General features: G+C 34.4%; 1 long non-coding RNA gene across 1 annotated transcript in view; it reads right to left on the bottom strand.

Moving 5' to 3' along the window:
• The window catches only part of LOC136813403 (uncharacterized), a 96,156-nt gene extending 81,795 nt beyond the window's left edge, over window positions 1-14,361 (bottom strand). The window contains exon 1 of the long non-coding RNA XR_010847467.1: window positions 14,141-14,361. This is a non-coding gene — a long non-coding RNA (uncharacterized lncRNA). The remainder of the gene's footprint in view (window positions 1-14,140) is intronic.
• Between the last annotated feature and the right edge of the window lie 1,616 nt (window positions 14,362-15,977).

Raw genomic sequence — 15,977 nt, 5'->3', positions numbered from 1 at the left:
TTAACTTTTGAGTTTTAAGTCTAAAAGTGTTCTTAAAATGTTCTTATTTTTGCCATTTTTTATTATCTTTTGTCCATTTTCCTAAGAAATTGGGTGTTTTAAGCTTAAAATGTTCTCAACTTGTTCTTAACATTTTGGCCATCGAAGGCTTATGTTCTTTTATAGTTTGTTCTTATAAAAAACGTGTATGAGATGAGATAATTACCTGTCAAAGGAAAGGATTGACTTTTTTTTAATTTGGTTTATAAAATCAGGTATTGAACAGGTTATTGGTTAATGAAAAACGTTTTTTTAAAACCAAAACTAATTAGTAAGCAGTAAGTAAAAAAAAATCATCAAAGTTCTGATGAGTCAACACTCATCTAAACGTTTAGTAGATAAAAATAAGAGAGTCGTTTTCTTGCTAATTTTGTTTGATTGTTGTTTTTCAATTTCGACTTCAAATTTGAAATTGACATGGCTTCTGCTGCTACAGGGATTACACAATCAGGGGCACAAGGTACGTAAATGATTAATTGAAAGTTAATGAAAAACAAAATTAAATATTTCTTCCCAATTTCCCCTTTCTTATGACGTTATGTTATTTTTTAGCTTTGTTTGCAAAGGACAACTGTCATTGCTGCTGGAAACACCCCCTTCTCACAGACCTGGTAGGATTTTTTCAGCCAGTGGGAATAAAAATAACGGACTGAAACTCAATGGGGATTGATATTACCATATTTTTTATGACTGGGGATTTCAATTCTTTTGTTTTCAAGTCAGAAAATTCGGTGGGGATGGGAAAAATACCATAGTATTTTGCATTGAGGATTGCTTTATTTGATTATCTTCAATGGGACAAAAATTGGAGGATAATTTTTCAACGGGGACAATATTTTGAACAATTTTTTTCAAGTGGGAAGGGGTCCCATAAGGTCTGTGAGAAAGGGGTGGCTCGAAGGACTCTGGTTTAGCTTGCTCATAAAAAGCCTTAGGATGATAAAGATATATATCAGTGGATACCCCTTAAAATCTACAACAAAAAAGGTACCCCCTCCCCTATATATCCTGATAGAGAAAACAGTAAGGGCTGAAACTTTTTTCTCGTGAGTCTAGGCATACCTATGAATTTCTTCCCTGGGTATGGTACTTTGTAAAAGCTACTAAGAAAATCTTTATTCCTTGGTGAAAAAATGCAACTTTAGCGATTTACCCCTTAACCCTATTCAACCTAGGCTTTTAGGGGCGGTTCAGAACTAGGGGGGGGGGCTTTTCCTGTACCACCCCTTAATTGATCTAGTGGGTCTTTTTGGATGAAATTTGGCACACAAGATCCTTGTCACATAAGGTAACTTTTGACAAAAATTGACGCAATTCATCATGCAAAAAACCGATTGTATTCTAACAAAGGCTTTAGAAAAAAGTTGACTGAGTTTAAAATGCTTATTTTATCCTAAGTCAGTGTTTTTTACACTTTTGGCAAAAACGTGAAAATTTGGGCACTTTTTTAAAACCAAATTTTAGAGAGCAAGTTTTCGTTCATTATCAAATTTAGTGGTTCTATTTGAGAGAGAAAAGATTAAAGATTCCATTCCTTTTTAAATGAACAATATAGCGTTATTGTACTAAAAGTAACGATCTTTCAAAGTTTGGAGCAATTAATCATAAATTTATTCCATTGGGAAATGGAAGAAATATTCCATCGGCAATAGCTCATTGAGTTTTTAAGCTTTTGGGCTAAAATTTGGCAGGCAGAAGCCTTTAAGCGTTCGCAATCCGTAAAAGGAAGAATTATTCCATTTAGAGCAATTCTGGAGGAGTTATTCCACTTTTTCGTTGGATAAATCATTAACTTCATTCAAAATTTTATTGGGTAGTATTTGAGAAATCATGTTCAAGCAAGCATTTGTTCAATCTTAAGCATCCCTAGAATTGAAAAGTTAAAATTTTTTTGGAAATGGAGCATGCAGGGATTCCATATTTCACTTTTTGCATAACCCCTTATCATGGTACTCTTTTTTTATTAGTTTGGTAGAAAAGCGCTCATTTCAGAAGTATCTTTTTGTAAAGAATAATTTTACACCACCTGATAGTAAAAAAAGCCTGCTTTATCCGTAGGGTAAGATATAAATTCATTTGGAGCTCTCCAGAATGACATATTCCAAATTTACAAAAGATCATGCATGCCACGGATGGAATGATTCATCCTAAATGACTTGCTACATTCGAATGTTTTCATCAAATCCTTTCGAAGAGAAGGTTAGATAACCACTTGATTAAGCGTTACTTGTGATAGAGAGCCTTCTAAGATTGATATATTCCTAATTAGTTCTTGTGTTAAAAAAATACGAAATAAGTTACCCAGAAGCATCTTTACGTTCATGTCAAGTTATAATCCATAATCTGAGCTTCTCGTTCAAAAGTGCTCCTTTTTACAGACTTGTTTCATATTATGACAAAGAAACTTTTCATCGAAAGTATTGTAGTTTAGAGCGTGCAAAGATCATTTATTCCATGAAACTTTTGAAAAATGCCAGAAAATATATATACTTTTGTTGGAATTCGAAATGTTACATTGCTTGGGTGACTGGTAGACTTCGACTTCTTTGCATTATTAGAACTAGGTAACCCTTTAAAACGGAATATTTATCCTTCTGAACTCTAGAAATATCTTACTTCTACAATTAATCGAGTTCTTGATACTTATTATGTTTCTAAGCTTTTCAAACTGGGAATAGTCCGAAGAAGCTCAAAGAGGTTACTATGGTTAGGTTTTTCTGATATTTCTTGTTGGAATATTAATCTTTCTCAGCTCCTTTAGATTATTTCATTAGTATTCATTGTTCAAATTCGTTAAATTTATCTTGATATGTATTATGAGTTCATGCTAAAAATTCTTTCTTTGTTCGATAATCAATATGGTTGAATAATTTTGCTTCCATATAGTCCAAGTTAAATGGAATTTCAAATACTTATTGACTCTGTAAGGGTTGGAATATCATTCTAAAAACTTTCTAGGGTAATCTTGTACGACTCAGCAGACTTTCCACCAAGTTTAGATGTTATGGGACTCAAAATTATTTGATAAAACCTTAAAAATTTATGTTTAGCTTTAACTGACTTTTGTGACGGAATAAACAATAAAAAAGTGCTCTTCGCTTGTGTTTTTCGAAATTCAGGGATGAAGGTGTAAGGAAATCGTATTTAGAACTTTGAAATTTGTATATAACAATTTCAAATGAGAAAAACACAAAATCAAATTTTTTGGAATATCTCATCAAGTATTGCTCGAGGAAAAAATTTCAACAGATTTGAAATTATAATTCACAACTTATTGGAAGTTTTCATCCCAAAATACTCAAGAATCGTGATTTTAGACTGAAAAAAACCGTTTTTGACGAAAATTAGTTTTCACGTTTTTGCCAAAAGTGTAAAAAACACTGACCTAAATATTCAATAAATTACGGTTTAAACGATATATTTGACATCAAAAATAGATTTGTATTGGAAAAGTGTCAATTTTTGTGACACTTTACTGTCAGAAATGTCATCATGCTCAAGGTTTGAAAATTTTTAGGTGTAAATCTTTTTTTCATTTTGAAGCTAAATAAAAGTTAGGAATTTACAGAAAATTTCATGGCAAAAGCTCTATTATTTCAGGAGCTATTACCAATAATTTGACCTCCGAACAGAAACAGCCAAAGTTACGATTCATTATCTTCAATGAACAAAAGTTTTTTTCCAAATACAGAGAGATTTGAAATGTAGAGAGTTATATGACAGAGTCTCCATAGCTCGACCACGCACGGGGGAAACAGATTTGTTCGAATTATGGATGATATTTCGAGTTATTGAGTACACGTTTTTTTTTTTATAAGAACGTCAAAAATTTTCGAAGCCTTCGGATGTTCTTAGTTTTTTGGATTGGAAGCCTGAAAATGTTCTTAAAATGTTCTTATTTTCAGCATTTTTTGGGCATTTTGATGTAATTTCTTAAGAAATTGCATGTTTTTAAGTCTCCAAAGCCTTAGTATGTTCTTAGAATGTTCTTAAATTTTTGGGCCTCGAAGCCTTATGTTCTTATATAGTTTGTTCTTATAAAAAAAAAAACGTGTAAGGTTTATAAGCCATCGTTAACTGAAGGGACCAGAAAACCTTTTTGCGTTAAGGGAGACATTCGATTTATAGGGGGTTTGATTGAGTTATGAAGACTCCACTGTAGTTCGAATTATACAAAGATTCGAATTATGGAGGTTCGAAATAGAGAGAGTTTGCTGATAAGGAGATTGAAAATCTGACGAAGACAGTCAAGGGATAACGAGATTTGTGTAATACAGAGTCGAACCTCTATAACTCGAGCAAGTTGTATGGTAACTTGAGCTAACAATGACTTAGAAATATTACTCTATAACTCGAAATTTCCTTAATTTGAAAAAATTTGTGTTCCCCGTGTTTGTTCGAGTTGTGACGAAGACTGTAATGATTTGAATTTCAAAAGCAAACATTTAAAATGGATGAGATGGCGCGATTTGTGAAAGTATAAATCTATCTCCGCAATCATGTGTAAAAAAATTGGAGTTTTACCCCCACTGTTGAGGATATTGATTTTTCTCCCTGAATATCCGATATCCTCAACAGGAAGGGGCACAAGCCAAAAATGGATCACTGTCAACGGAATGAAATATTGTCAATTTTTTATTGCAGACTATAGCGGGAATTTGATAGTTTGAAATCCAATCTAAAATTTTCCTTCACCAACTCCTTCACGTCAAACAAAAATTTGAGTAATTGGATCGAGTGAAACATTTGCTTCAGGGCTATGGGCGTCATTGGAAGTATCCACCCTCGTCAAAGACTTTCTCAAAGTCTTTGCCTTCATTTATTCTCCAAAATACAACAAAATATCAATCCAATTATTTATGTCTAACCAAGGAATTATAAGAGACACTGGATAAATGAATCATAAAACGATGGAGAGCGACCATTGTATTTCCTTTGTTTCAGAAAACAATTGATGTTCTAGCTATGTCCGCAAAGGACAACTGTCATGGCGGCGCAAATGTATCTGATTTTTAAAAATGTTTATTAACCTCATTTTAAAGAAGTTCTCTAGCGTTTTCTTTTCGTACCTTTGCAGAGAAAAAACTTTGAAAGTAAGGCTAGAATACCAAGCCAGATACATTTGTCAAATCTAATGTTAGCCTGGGAATCCAAACTCATAATCTTAGAAAAAACAAAAAATACCTCACCTCACAAAGTTCTAAAATTATAGAGCTTGGTGCAGGTAGTTTAGTCTGACACAGAATGGCATAAACAGTCTGTGTGCGAACCCTTGTTGACAGACTTTCTGAACTTTGGAAACCCAGGCAAACACACATAATCAGTTTACCATAAAAACTCTTTTACAAGCTCTAAAGACTTTCAAAACTACTAAAAATCACATCAAAACATCAGCCACATGTATTTAGACTTCCAGCCAACAGCCATTTTGTTTTGAAATGAATCTATGTTTTCATTTTCATTTGTTTTCCTTTTTTCTGCAGAGTCAGCTTTTTCCATAAATTATGCGCACGCATCGAAATTATCAAAATACGCGCGAAAGTACTGCTAAGTAATACGCCGAAAGCTGGCCAATCAGGCCGAACCTGCATTGCAGGGAAAAATCTCCCTGCAGGCGAGTTACCTGCGCCAAGCATTAAACAAGCAGCAAAGATATCATAAACTAGACTGTGAAAAAAGTTTAACGCTTGGATTCCCAGGCTAATCTAATGTGAGGAAAACTATATCAGACAAGAAAAATCAAACAAAATGCTTATAGTAACACGAAATTTTCAATTGGGAATATCTTTCCAAAACTGTTACCACAAGAGCTAAAAGTAACAAACATTAGACTTGAGTGTCTTTGGTGTCAATGTGGTATGAAAATCTTTTGGGGACACGTGGTGGCAAAGTGGTCTTTTTGTAGTTGAAGTTTGAAAATTTCCGGTGTCAACATTCAATTTCTTATACACAACACATCTTTTGCATCTTTCTCACAACTTGAAACGTCATAACGACATTTGGTAATTAAATAGAAGAATCTGAGTCTCACAGGAAAACTTTAAGTCTCCTTTGGGAATGGGATGCATGATTTTCAATAAAAAATGCAATTAAAATTTTTCGAAAAATCATTTAACCAGGGAAGGAGAGTGAACAATAATATCATTACTGCGGACATAGCTAGAACATGAGAAATCAGCAAAAATCAGATACTTGTATATCCAGTGTATAATAAATCCTTGGTCTAACAACGCAGCAGAACTGCACTCGAGAAAAAAAAACCGAATTATATCAGCTATTTTTCCTTTGATAGAGATAGATCCCATATTCAGATCAGCCAAGATAGATATATAACAAGAAAACTTTAATCAGTTTGATCATCACACCCCTCTCACTTTATTTTTGTCACTCGAAATTCTTTTTGACAATGTTTTGATTCGATCTCTGTGTTCTGGGTTTTAAAAATAAAATTTGAGGCGAAAATAACAAAATGTAGTCTTTCCGGAATGCGGTTGAAGGAAAAAAGCTCTCATGCGGCGGGCCGGGAAAATTTTTTTTTTCCTCCTATTTTTGATAACTTAAGATCATTGAAATAGAACTTTAAAGATAACTTTTATGTACAAACATTATGAAGTAAGCTAATGTATCAACTACTAACGAACAAAACTTGATTTATAAGTGGAAATATCTAGCCAAACGACGTTTGATAGCTTGCAAGCGGCCAACTTGATTTTCTTTATGATGAACCATAAAGATGAACCCATAGTCTGCAGCTGGGTCAGAAAATTTTTTTTTTCACCCGGCCGGTTTCCGGAAACACTACATTTTTTTATTTTCGCCTGATTGACACTCTTATGAAAACTTGGCCTCTGGTACCCAGTGTACAGAGGGGGGACTTCTCAAAACAATACGTTTTAAAAATCTGACGTTACAAAGTTCAACTAATTCAATAACTTCAAAATAGAAGAGCAAATGAAACCTCACGTTTTGTTTTTGGAATACGTAATCTTTTGGCAATGCGTCAGGGTATTATCTAGTGCTATCACTGTAGCGCTCAGTAAGCTTCAACATGCTGTAAAAACACAGGGTACGAGGTTGGCCCGAAAAAGTCTGATTTTAACCTATATTTACCTTTTCAGAAATACAATTTCCGACCCCCCGGCAATTAGGACCCCCGTAATTGTGAATTTTAACTTAGAGCTGATAAGAAAGCGCTTTGAAGTGTATTTTCTGCACCAAGGGATCACATGATCTCTTAAGTCTTAATGTTGATGTTTTGAAACGAATGACAAAAAACAAATTCTTTGATTCGTCTGTCAACAATATAAGATAAAGTTACAGTTAATCTGTACCAAAGTGTATCATAAATATCAACACTTCTCTCATCATCTCCCTCTCTCACCAACACTCTATCATAGTGGTCAGTTTGAAATATTTCAAATGATAAAAAAGAATGACAACAGACCCGGCAATGAATATTGAAAATTAGCCGTAGGTACAACGTTAAACTGTGTTAGTTATGATGCAACGTAGTTAAGTTGTGATGCGTAGCTAACCTGGTTTCAAACGTTTTTTTATAAGCAAGTGTAGGCCCCTTTGTCAGGCTTTTGTATGCTTAAGTTTGTAAAGCATCCAGGCATAGCTTATTATATGCTTATGAACCATGCTTATGACTCACCCCAAGCCAAGTTTTTAGTGAAATTTCAGAAATTTTGTAAAAATTTGTTCATTTTATTTTTTGGGAGCAGTGGAATGTAGCTAGCCGTGGAATGTCTTTTTTTACTTGACCTCTACCAAACCTTTTTAAATACAGATAAAAAATGACAAAACTTGGCTGTCAAGTTATGCGTGGGAATTCTGCAAATCTGAGCCTTCATATGCTTATAAGTGTTATGCTTATAAAAAAACATGTATCAGCTTTTTTTATGTTTTCGCGCTAATGACCTGACCTTTACTTTTTAATAGACCAGCATATTACCTATTAGCTGATCATGTCAGAAGGTGGCGAGCGTTTGTTAAAATATAAGATCTGCGTAGGAGAACGCAGCAAGAGTCGGCGAGACGGTGTTGAATAACACTTTCAGCCCCTTCAACCGACAAATGTATTTTCATTCCACGCTTACCTAAATCCTATGCTCACTTTTCCAGAGAGATACTGTCCCAACCGTTCTAGTTTTGGGGACGCACAATATTACGAACAGGTTCGATGGCAAAAATACTAAGACTAAGTTAAGAACATTTTAAGGACTCTAAAACACTCGATTTCTTAAAAGAAAATTGCCAAAAATGCTCACAGAAAGATGAAAAAAAAAGAACATATCAAGAACATTTTTACGTTGAAAACTAAAAAAGTTAAGAATATCTGAATGCTTTGAAAATTTTGGATGATCTTATAAAAAACGTGTAGTCTAGAAACAAGGGCTATATTTTAGTTGCTCCTAGACTTTGGAGCCAATACATTGCGTTTCATCTTTGTCATATTGTTACAAGAAGGCTCCCTCTCAGAGGGAGACTTCGAGTCAACCAGGGTACTTAATCAGCTAGAATTGCATAACTACCCAGACAAAAATGGTTTAAAGATGAAATTTTGTACAGAGGTTCAGGAAAATGTCAGGAATCACCAAAAAAAGCCCCACCACAGGAAGATGGGAACACCCTCAAATGCATAATATAGTACTAGTACTTTTTTCTAGAAAAGATATCTTTTTTTTTAAAGAATTCGATCCATCTATCAAAACAAACTTATCGAGAACAAAAACATTGGTTGCGAAATGAGAAAGTAAACAGACATACAATTATAGTAGGCAGTAAATAAAAAAAAGTTATCAAAGTTCTGACGAGTCAACACTCATAAAACGTTTTAGTAAATAAAAATAAGAGAGTCGTTTTCTTGTTAATTTTGTTTGATTTCTTGGTTTTCAAATTTGAATTTGATATGGCTTCTGCTGCTACAGGGATTACACAATCAGTGGCACAAGGTACGTAAATAATACATTGAAACGTTCTGAAATTTTATCCATTGAGCTTGTCATCTCCGAAAGTTCAAATATTTTTTGCTTTCAAATGCACGGCATACACGCCCTTACTAACTAAGAATAAAAATATCATGAATTTATTCGGGCGGGGTAGTATAACAGACACAATTTTCTCCAATTAGTAAGTATGTATTTATTTACCATTTAACACTACAACAAGTAATACTTTAATGGACCTACCTATTTATAAAACGAATAATTAGAATTTAATGGAAGTAATGTATAATTTTGGGCATTGCCATTTTACATCATTGTGCGAAAAATCATGAAAATCTGTCGAGTATAAGTTGAAAAAATGAAGGAAACCGTTTTACGCCGGTTTTCGCCTGTTCCGGCGATTTCTAAGGAGTTCCGGATTCAAAGGATGATTTTTTTGGAAATCAAACAATGCTAAGATTTGGGCATCATCATAAAGAATATTTTTCTGTAAAGAAACAATTAAATAAGTTGAAAAAATGTGACGGAAATGTGAAAAAAACGACGATTTCCGGCACATTTCCGGTTCTACAGACCGGAAAAAAAAATTTTTTCGACAAACGGTTTTCGACACCTTTTCGGCAGTACTAATGTGCATCTATGTGCAAAAAATCGCAAAAAACTAATGAGAAAATCTCGAGAAAATCTCAAAAAACCGCTTTTTTCGGGACATTTCCGGTTCTAGCGGCCGGAAAAATTTCTTTTTCGAAAATTGGGCTCTGTCACATTTTGGGCATTGCCATTTTACATCATTGTGCGAAAAATCATGAAAATCTGTGGAGTATAAGTTGAAAAAAATGAAGGAAAACCGTTTTTTACGCCGGTTTTCGGCTGTTCCGGCGATTTTTAAGGAGTTCCGGATTCAAAGGATGATTTTTTTGGAAATCAAACGATGCTAAGTTTTGGGCATCATCATAAAGAACATTTTTCTGTAAAAGAAACAATTAAATAAGTTGAAAAAATGTGACGGAAATGTGAAAAAAACGACGATTTCCGGCACATTTCCGGTTCTACAGACCGGAAAAAATTTTTTTTCGGCAAACGGTTTTCGACACCTTTTCGGCAGTACTAATGTGCATCTATGTGCAAAAAATCGCAAAAAACTAATGATAAAATCTCGAGAAAATCTCAAAAAACCGCTTTTTTCGGGATATTTCCGGTTCTACCGGCCGGAAAAATTTTTTTTTCGAAAATCGGGCTCCGTCACATTCGAGGGTTTATAGTAATGCACCTTTGTGCAAAAAATCAGAAAAATTGAATGAGCCAATCTCGAGAAAAGTTGGTAACTAACTAACTAACTAACTAACTAACTAACGAACACGGGTTAATTTATAGGACCTCCACCCCACCGGGGTAGGTCCAAAAAGTAATGATATGCACAAAAATTATATGGAAGGAGACCGCCTTATAGTCAAGCTAATCAAAAAGATGCGGCCACCTACATTCTTTTTCAGAGAGGTTAAAAAATAGCATGTTTTAAAAATTGTTCTCTACCAGTACACACTTGGCTCAGACTGGGGTGTTCTTATGATACGATGTTCTTTTTAAATAAACATGGTTTCTTTACTGAAAAACTTAAAATGGATTAAAAATCGAAAATTTGTATTCGAATCTTCTGTCGAAATCATCAAGACATTAAAAGGTGATTAAAAAAAACCGTATCCCTAGATTTTTTGACGTAACTTTATTTTCATTCATCCTATCGCTTTTAAGTTTCACACGCTTTTTCCTTCGTAAATTTAAGGTCTATGTGTGAAATTTGAATGTATACAGTATTTTACACAAGACGTAGACAGCTTTTTAGGGAGAGAAAGTGGTATTGACCTTTTTATTCAAACACGACTCTTCGTTCTTTCTTGTCTTTTTTATATCCTTTCCTCCTCTATCCCCCACTGCTCTCAAAATCACCCTAAAGCTAGTCCTAACCCTACCTGGACACCCTCCCATTCTAGACCTTTCTAGACACACACAACAAGTTGGCCACACCACACCACCTTAGCTACCATCTTTGTTTACATTTTTTTGCTGATGAAGCATTTTTAAAAGCGCCGGATATTTCCGACCATTAAATTTTCAAATGTTTAGAGTTCAAAAGATATTTCCGACCATCAAATGATATTTTCGACAATTACGCTAGGATATTTCCGACCATTAAAGATATTTCCGCCTGTCTACGGAAAAAAAATTTGCTTCGACGAATATCGTTCGATTTTATTAAGGCAACCATTTACACTTGATAACTAGAAGGAAAGAAAAGAGCGATGCGGGCGGCGGTGAGGTGTTGTGCCGCCGTGGATTATGTGGTGTGTTTGGGGCATTACACGCTTTTTTTTATAAGAATACACTTTATAAGAATGTCCATGATGAAAATGGCCGAAAAATAAAGAGTTTGCTAAGAATATCACCATCATGGAATTTTGCTACTCAAGCTAAGAATGCCATTTTTAGAGCATTTTCAATTATAAATTGCCAATTACCACTCCAAGTAAGGCTCTCCCTTCACAAAAAAGTCATTTTATGCTCGAAACGTATGTACTAAATGTTAAATCTAGTTTGAATTAGGACCCTAGCCTCAGAATGCTGTAAGAATATTTTAGGATAATTTTCCAAAAAAAGTTAAGAATATCCATGATGAAATGGATTTACACCATTCTTATAAAAAAAGCGTGTAAGGCTTACGACCCTGTCTCTTTAGCGGCTTTAGAGGGATTTTTAGATACCGTGAAAAGCACAGCTCAAAATCATATATTTACGCTGTGCCGACGAATCGAGATTCTATTCATCGTGCAATCAGCGAAGACAAAAGTAACCATGACGACCATCCAAGATCTTGGATGAGCGTCATAGTCGATATTTTTATTCCCGTCGTTGAAAACACAACTTACAAAAAGTCATCAATGCTTTGTAAAAAGAGTCAGTGATAGAGAATCATAACATAAAGTCTGTCTATTATTTCGATTCAATTAAAGTGACATTTCCATAATTATTACCGTTATACATTTGGGGATCATGTAAAAGATTTCTTTCGAAATAAACTCATTTCAACTACACTTGGAGGTTTCTGGGGAATTCGTAAATAGTAAACTGCATACTGATACAGTCTACTAGACATTAATATGGTAATATTTGCTCTTCATCTTTGATTTTTTCTACAGGGTGTCCCTAATTAAAGTATCGAGTTTGAACATGCGATTGAGTAGAAAAGTTTGTGTGTGTTATCGCTAAAATATAAGAACGTTCTCCATTACACAGGCTTATTACAAAAGGTAGTTACAACGTATAAATTAATCGTAATGACAAAGAAAAAAGAGGGAGAGCTTAAAATACAATTTTGTGAACACGCACATAAAACTTTCTACTCAATCGCATGTTCAAACTCGATACTTTAATTAGGGACACCCTGTACAGTGATTAGATTGACACATGCGCGATAAAATTTCTATTATTTGTCTTCAGAGGTTACTATTTTCTTTGAAAACTTAACCTCTGATACTCAGGGTAATTTTTAGAGTGTCTCTTATTTTGTTAGCAGCTTGCGAATTGAGGTGGAGTCTAGATCGCTTCGCAACCCTTATACAATACGGCTAGTTTTGTCAGTAATTTTTTTCTTTATATTTTTTGCATAATTAGTGATATTTTGTGAATGCAACTTTTTTTATCAATCAATCTAGCGGGCTTGTAGTCTTTTTTGTTAACATGGAAATTAAGTAAGTAAGTAAGTGTTTGGGAGGTTCTAATCCATAAAATTAAATGTTCTGAATACACTTAATTAAACATAAAATTGCAATATAAATCATTGAGTTACGGGTAAAACCAAACAAAACAATTGAGAACTTTTGCTTCATAAATTCAATTTCGCATGAGTTTTTTGACAATTTTCTGCTTCCTGATTTTTACCATAAATCGACAAAAAGCCTTCTGACTGAAATATTTCTCTACAAACACAAAAATATCAAATTCATGGAAGAATATTTATTCATACTTTTACGCATAATTATCTCCACTTTCGCAAAACAAAAGGCATCGTTACGTCACATTTTCTATGTACCACCAGTTCAACATGTACGGTTAGAACCCGGGGGGGGGGGGCACTGGGTTTGCAGACTGACGGTATGTGCGGGCCAAAAATTGGCTTTTAAAATTGCACCCTTACAGTGCAGCAAAAATCAGTGAAAATCATACCCTTAGAGTGCATTTTCCCCCAAATTTTCGATCCCTTTCGTGCAAAAATTGGACAAAATTCTAGCATTTTTGGTCAAAATATCTAGATTTTTCAAGAATTTTCTAAAATTTCTACCCTTACAGTGCATCTCTAGTTTTTCCGACCCTTACAGTGCATTTTAAACATATTGGAAAAGGTACCCTTAGGACCCGCACATACCCGTCGGTCCTTTTGCCCAGCTGCCCCCCGGGGGTTAGAACCATGGATTTATGATAGAGACTGTGGATAAACATCGAAAAGTGGAGAGCGAAGTATTGTTTTTCTATTGTTTCCCATGAAGGACACCACTTTGAAAATGAAAGCAGAATTTTTGTTAAATTTTTTGCATCTAAAATTTTTAGTGTCTTCAATGGGCCGCGCTATTGGCCCACGAAGGACATCATCACTTTGAAAATGGAAAGAGAAAATTTTTTTTCTTTTTTACATGCAAAATTCTTTTTGTTAATTTCGCCTAGCGAAAGTATTACGATAGCCTTTCGCGGCGGCGGCGGTGTAATAAAAAAAATAGAAAACGAAAGTACTCGACACGGTGGGCAAACTCACTAAATTCAATTTACAAATTACACGCTCGTAATCCATATTATATATATATTATATATATCATATATCTTTGTGTCTTTAGCTTCACAGTTTGGATTTTTTCTTTATTTTCTTATAAGCATATACTTTATAAGAATCAAATCAATAACTCTTGATAAACGGTGTATACCTTCGTAATAGTTCTTACAAGTAAATAAGGAATGGTGCCAATATGGAGAATATCTATTTTCTTATAAGCATATACTTTATAAGAATCAAATCAATAACTCTCGATAGAAGGTGATATAGCCTTCGGTAAATAGTTCTTACAATGTAATCAAGGGATGGCGCGCAATATGAACATATTTACCTTATCGGGGAAAACTTCGTCGGGGAAAAATATTCGTAACTTGCTGGTAGTTGGTAAACGCATTAAGGCCAGGGTAAATTTTCGTCGGGGAAAAATATTCGTCACTTGGCCAAAATTTCGTCACTTTTCCCCGACGAAGTTTTCCCTGATAAGGTATTTTTCTTATAAGCATATACTCTATAAGAATCAAGTTAATAACTCTTCATAGATGGTGATATGCCTCTCAGTTATTAGTTCTTAAGAATTAAACAACAATTGTTCGTAAATTGATCTTATCTTTTTTCATATTCTTTGTTCATATAAAATTGTTTCATCAAGGCTCGATGTAAAGTAGACTTCAGATTAGCTTCCATCTCTACTTCTTGTTTTTTCCCATGCAGTTTAAACTTTAGGCGAAATTTTCGACTTCAAGTCGTCTTGTTTTACTTTGAAAAAGTAAGTAGGGGCTCTAGGTAGGGGCTGAGTTAGGTCTCGTATGCGCATCGGCGTATAGTCATTTTTTCTTTTGATCATGAATTATAGTCCTTGAAGAGTCAGAAATCGTATGTGGCGTTATTTGGATCAGGCACAAATTTCCATAATGGAGGATGATAGATTTTCAACCCTTTTTAGCCCCCGAGGGGGGGATACTACCCTTGTCGACCGACGGGGATGCTCCGCTGAGGTTCGAAAAATGGACCCTACGTGGGACTCGAAATTTGTGAAAAAGTGACCCTGAATGGGACTGAAAATCCAAAATTTTCTACTTTTTCCCCAAATTTTCCAAAAATAGGCACCCTACGAGGGACTGTTTTTCTATTTTGGTATTTTTGCGACCCTACCTGGGACTCGTGTGGAGGTTAAAAAAGGTACCCTGACCAGCGGAGCATCCCCGTAACCCATCTTTCCATAGTACCCCCCCCCCGGGTTTTAGCGCCTCTTGCTTGAAAAATCTTTTTTTAACTTTTAAACATGACATAGGACATACCAATCGATCACACATTTTATGCTGATTAAGAAAAAGGTCAGAATCATGATCTGAAAATTTCGATTTCGATTTTTTGAAATGACTTCTTTTGGTTCCAGATTTGCGTGGCTGTAACATTTGATTGGCTTACTTAATTTACTTGAAATTTTCGGAGGGTCTTGCCTACTGTTCAAATAATGAAATTCAGAATTTTATTTTTTTCTACATGAATTTCGAAATCCATAATGGCGGGTTCAAAATTTTCTTTCGTCACATGGGCTCTTAGGCTCTGCTAGCCTAAGAAAAATATTTTTTGAGCTTAAAACCCTGTATATTATATACCAATCGATCAGAAATATTATGCTGATTAAGAAAAAGGTCAGAACCATGGTCATTTCGTTATCAAGAGATACGAAGTACTTACGTTTTCTAAGTTTTGAAAACGAAAGTACTTCATAGCTCGAGATAGCAAAATTTTCAAACCATGGTTCTGACCTTTTTCTTAATCAGCATAAAATTTCTGATCGATTGGTATATAGTATGCAGGGTTTTAAGCTCAAAAAAATATGTTTCCTGAATTTTATTATTTGAACGGTAGGCAATACCCTCCGAAAATTTCAAGTAAATCAAGTTAGCCAATCAAATATTACAGCCACGCAAATTTGGAACCAAAAGTAGTCATTTCAAAAAATCAAAATCGAAAGTGCTTCATATCTCCAGATAACGAAATTTTCAGACCATGGTTCTTACATTTTTCTTAATCAACATAAAAATTTTGATCGATTGTATATAATATGTCTATGTTTAAAGTTAAAAAAATACGCCACACACGTTTTCTGACTCTTCAAGGACTATACTTTCATGATCAAAAGAAAAAATGACTATACGCCG

Source organism: Clytia hemisphaerica, unplaced genomic scaffold, assembly GCF_902728285.1.
Source record: "Clytia hemisphaerica strain Z4C2 unplaced genomic scaffold, Clytia hemisphaerica genome assembly, whole genome shotgun sequence".
NCBI lineage: Eukaryota > Metazoa > Cnidaria > Hydrozoa > Leptothecata > Clytiidae > Clytia > Clytia hemisphaerica.
The sequence above is the reverse complement of the archived record's forward strand: the minus strand, read 5'-3'. Positions and strand labels throughout refer to the sequence as shown.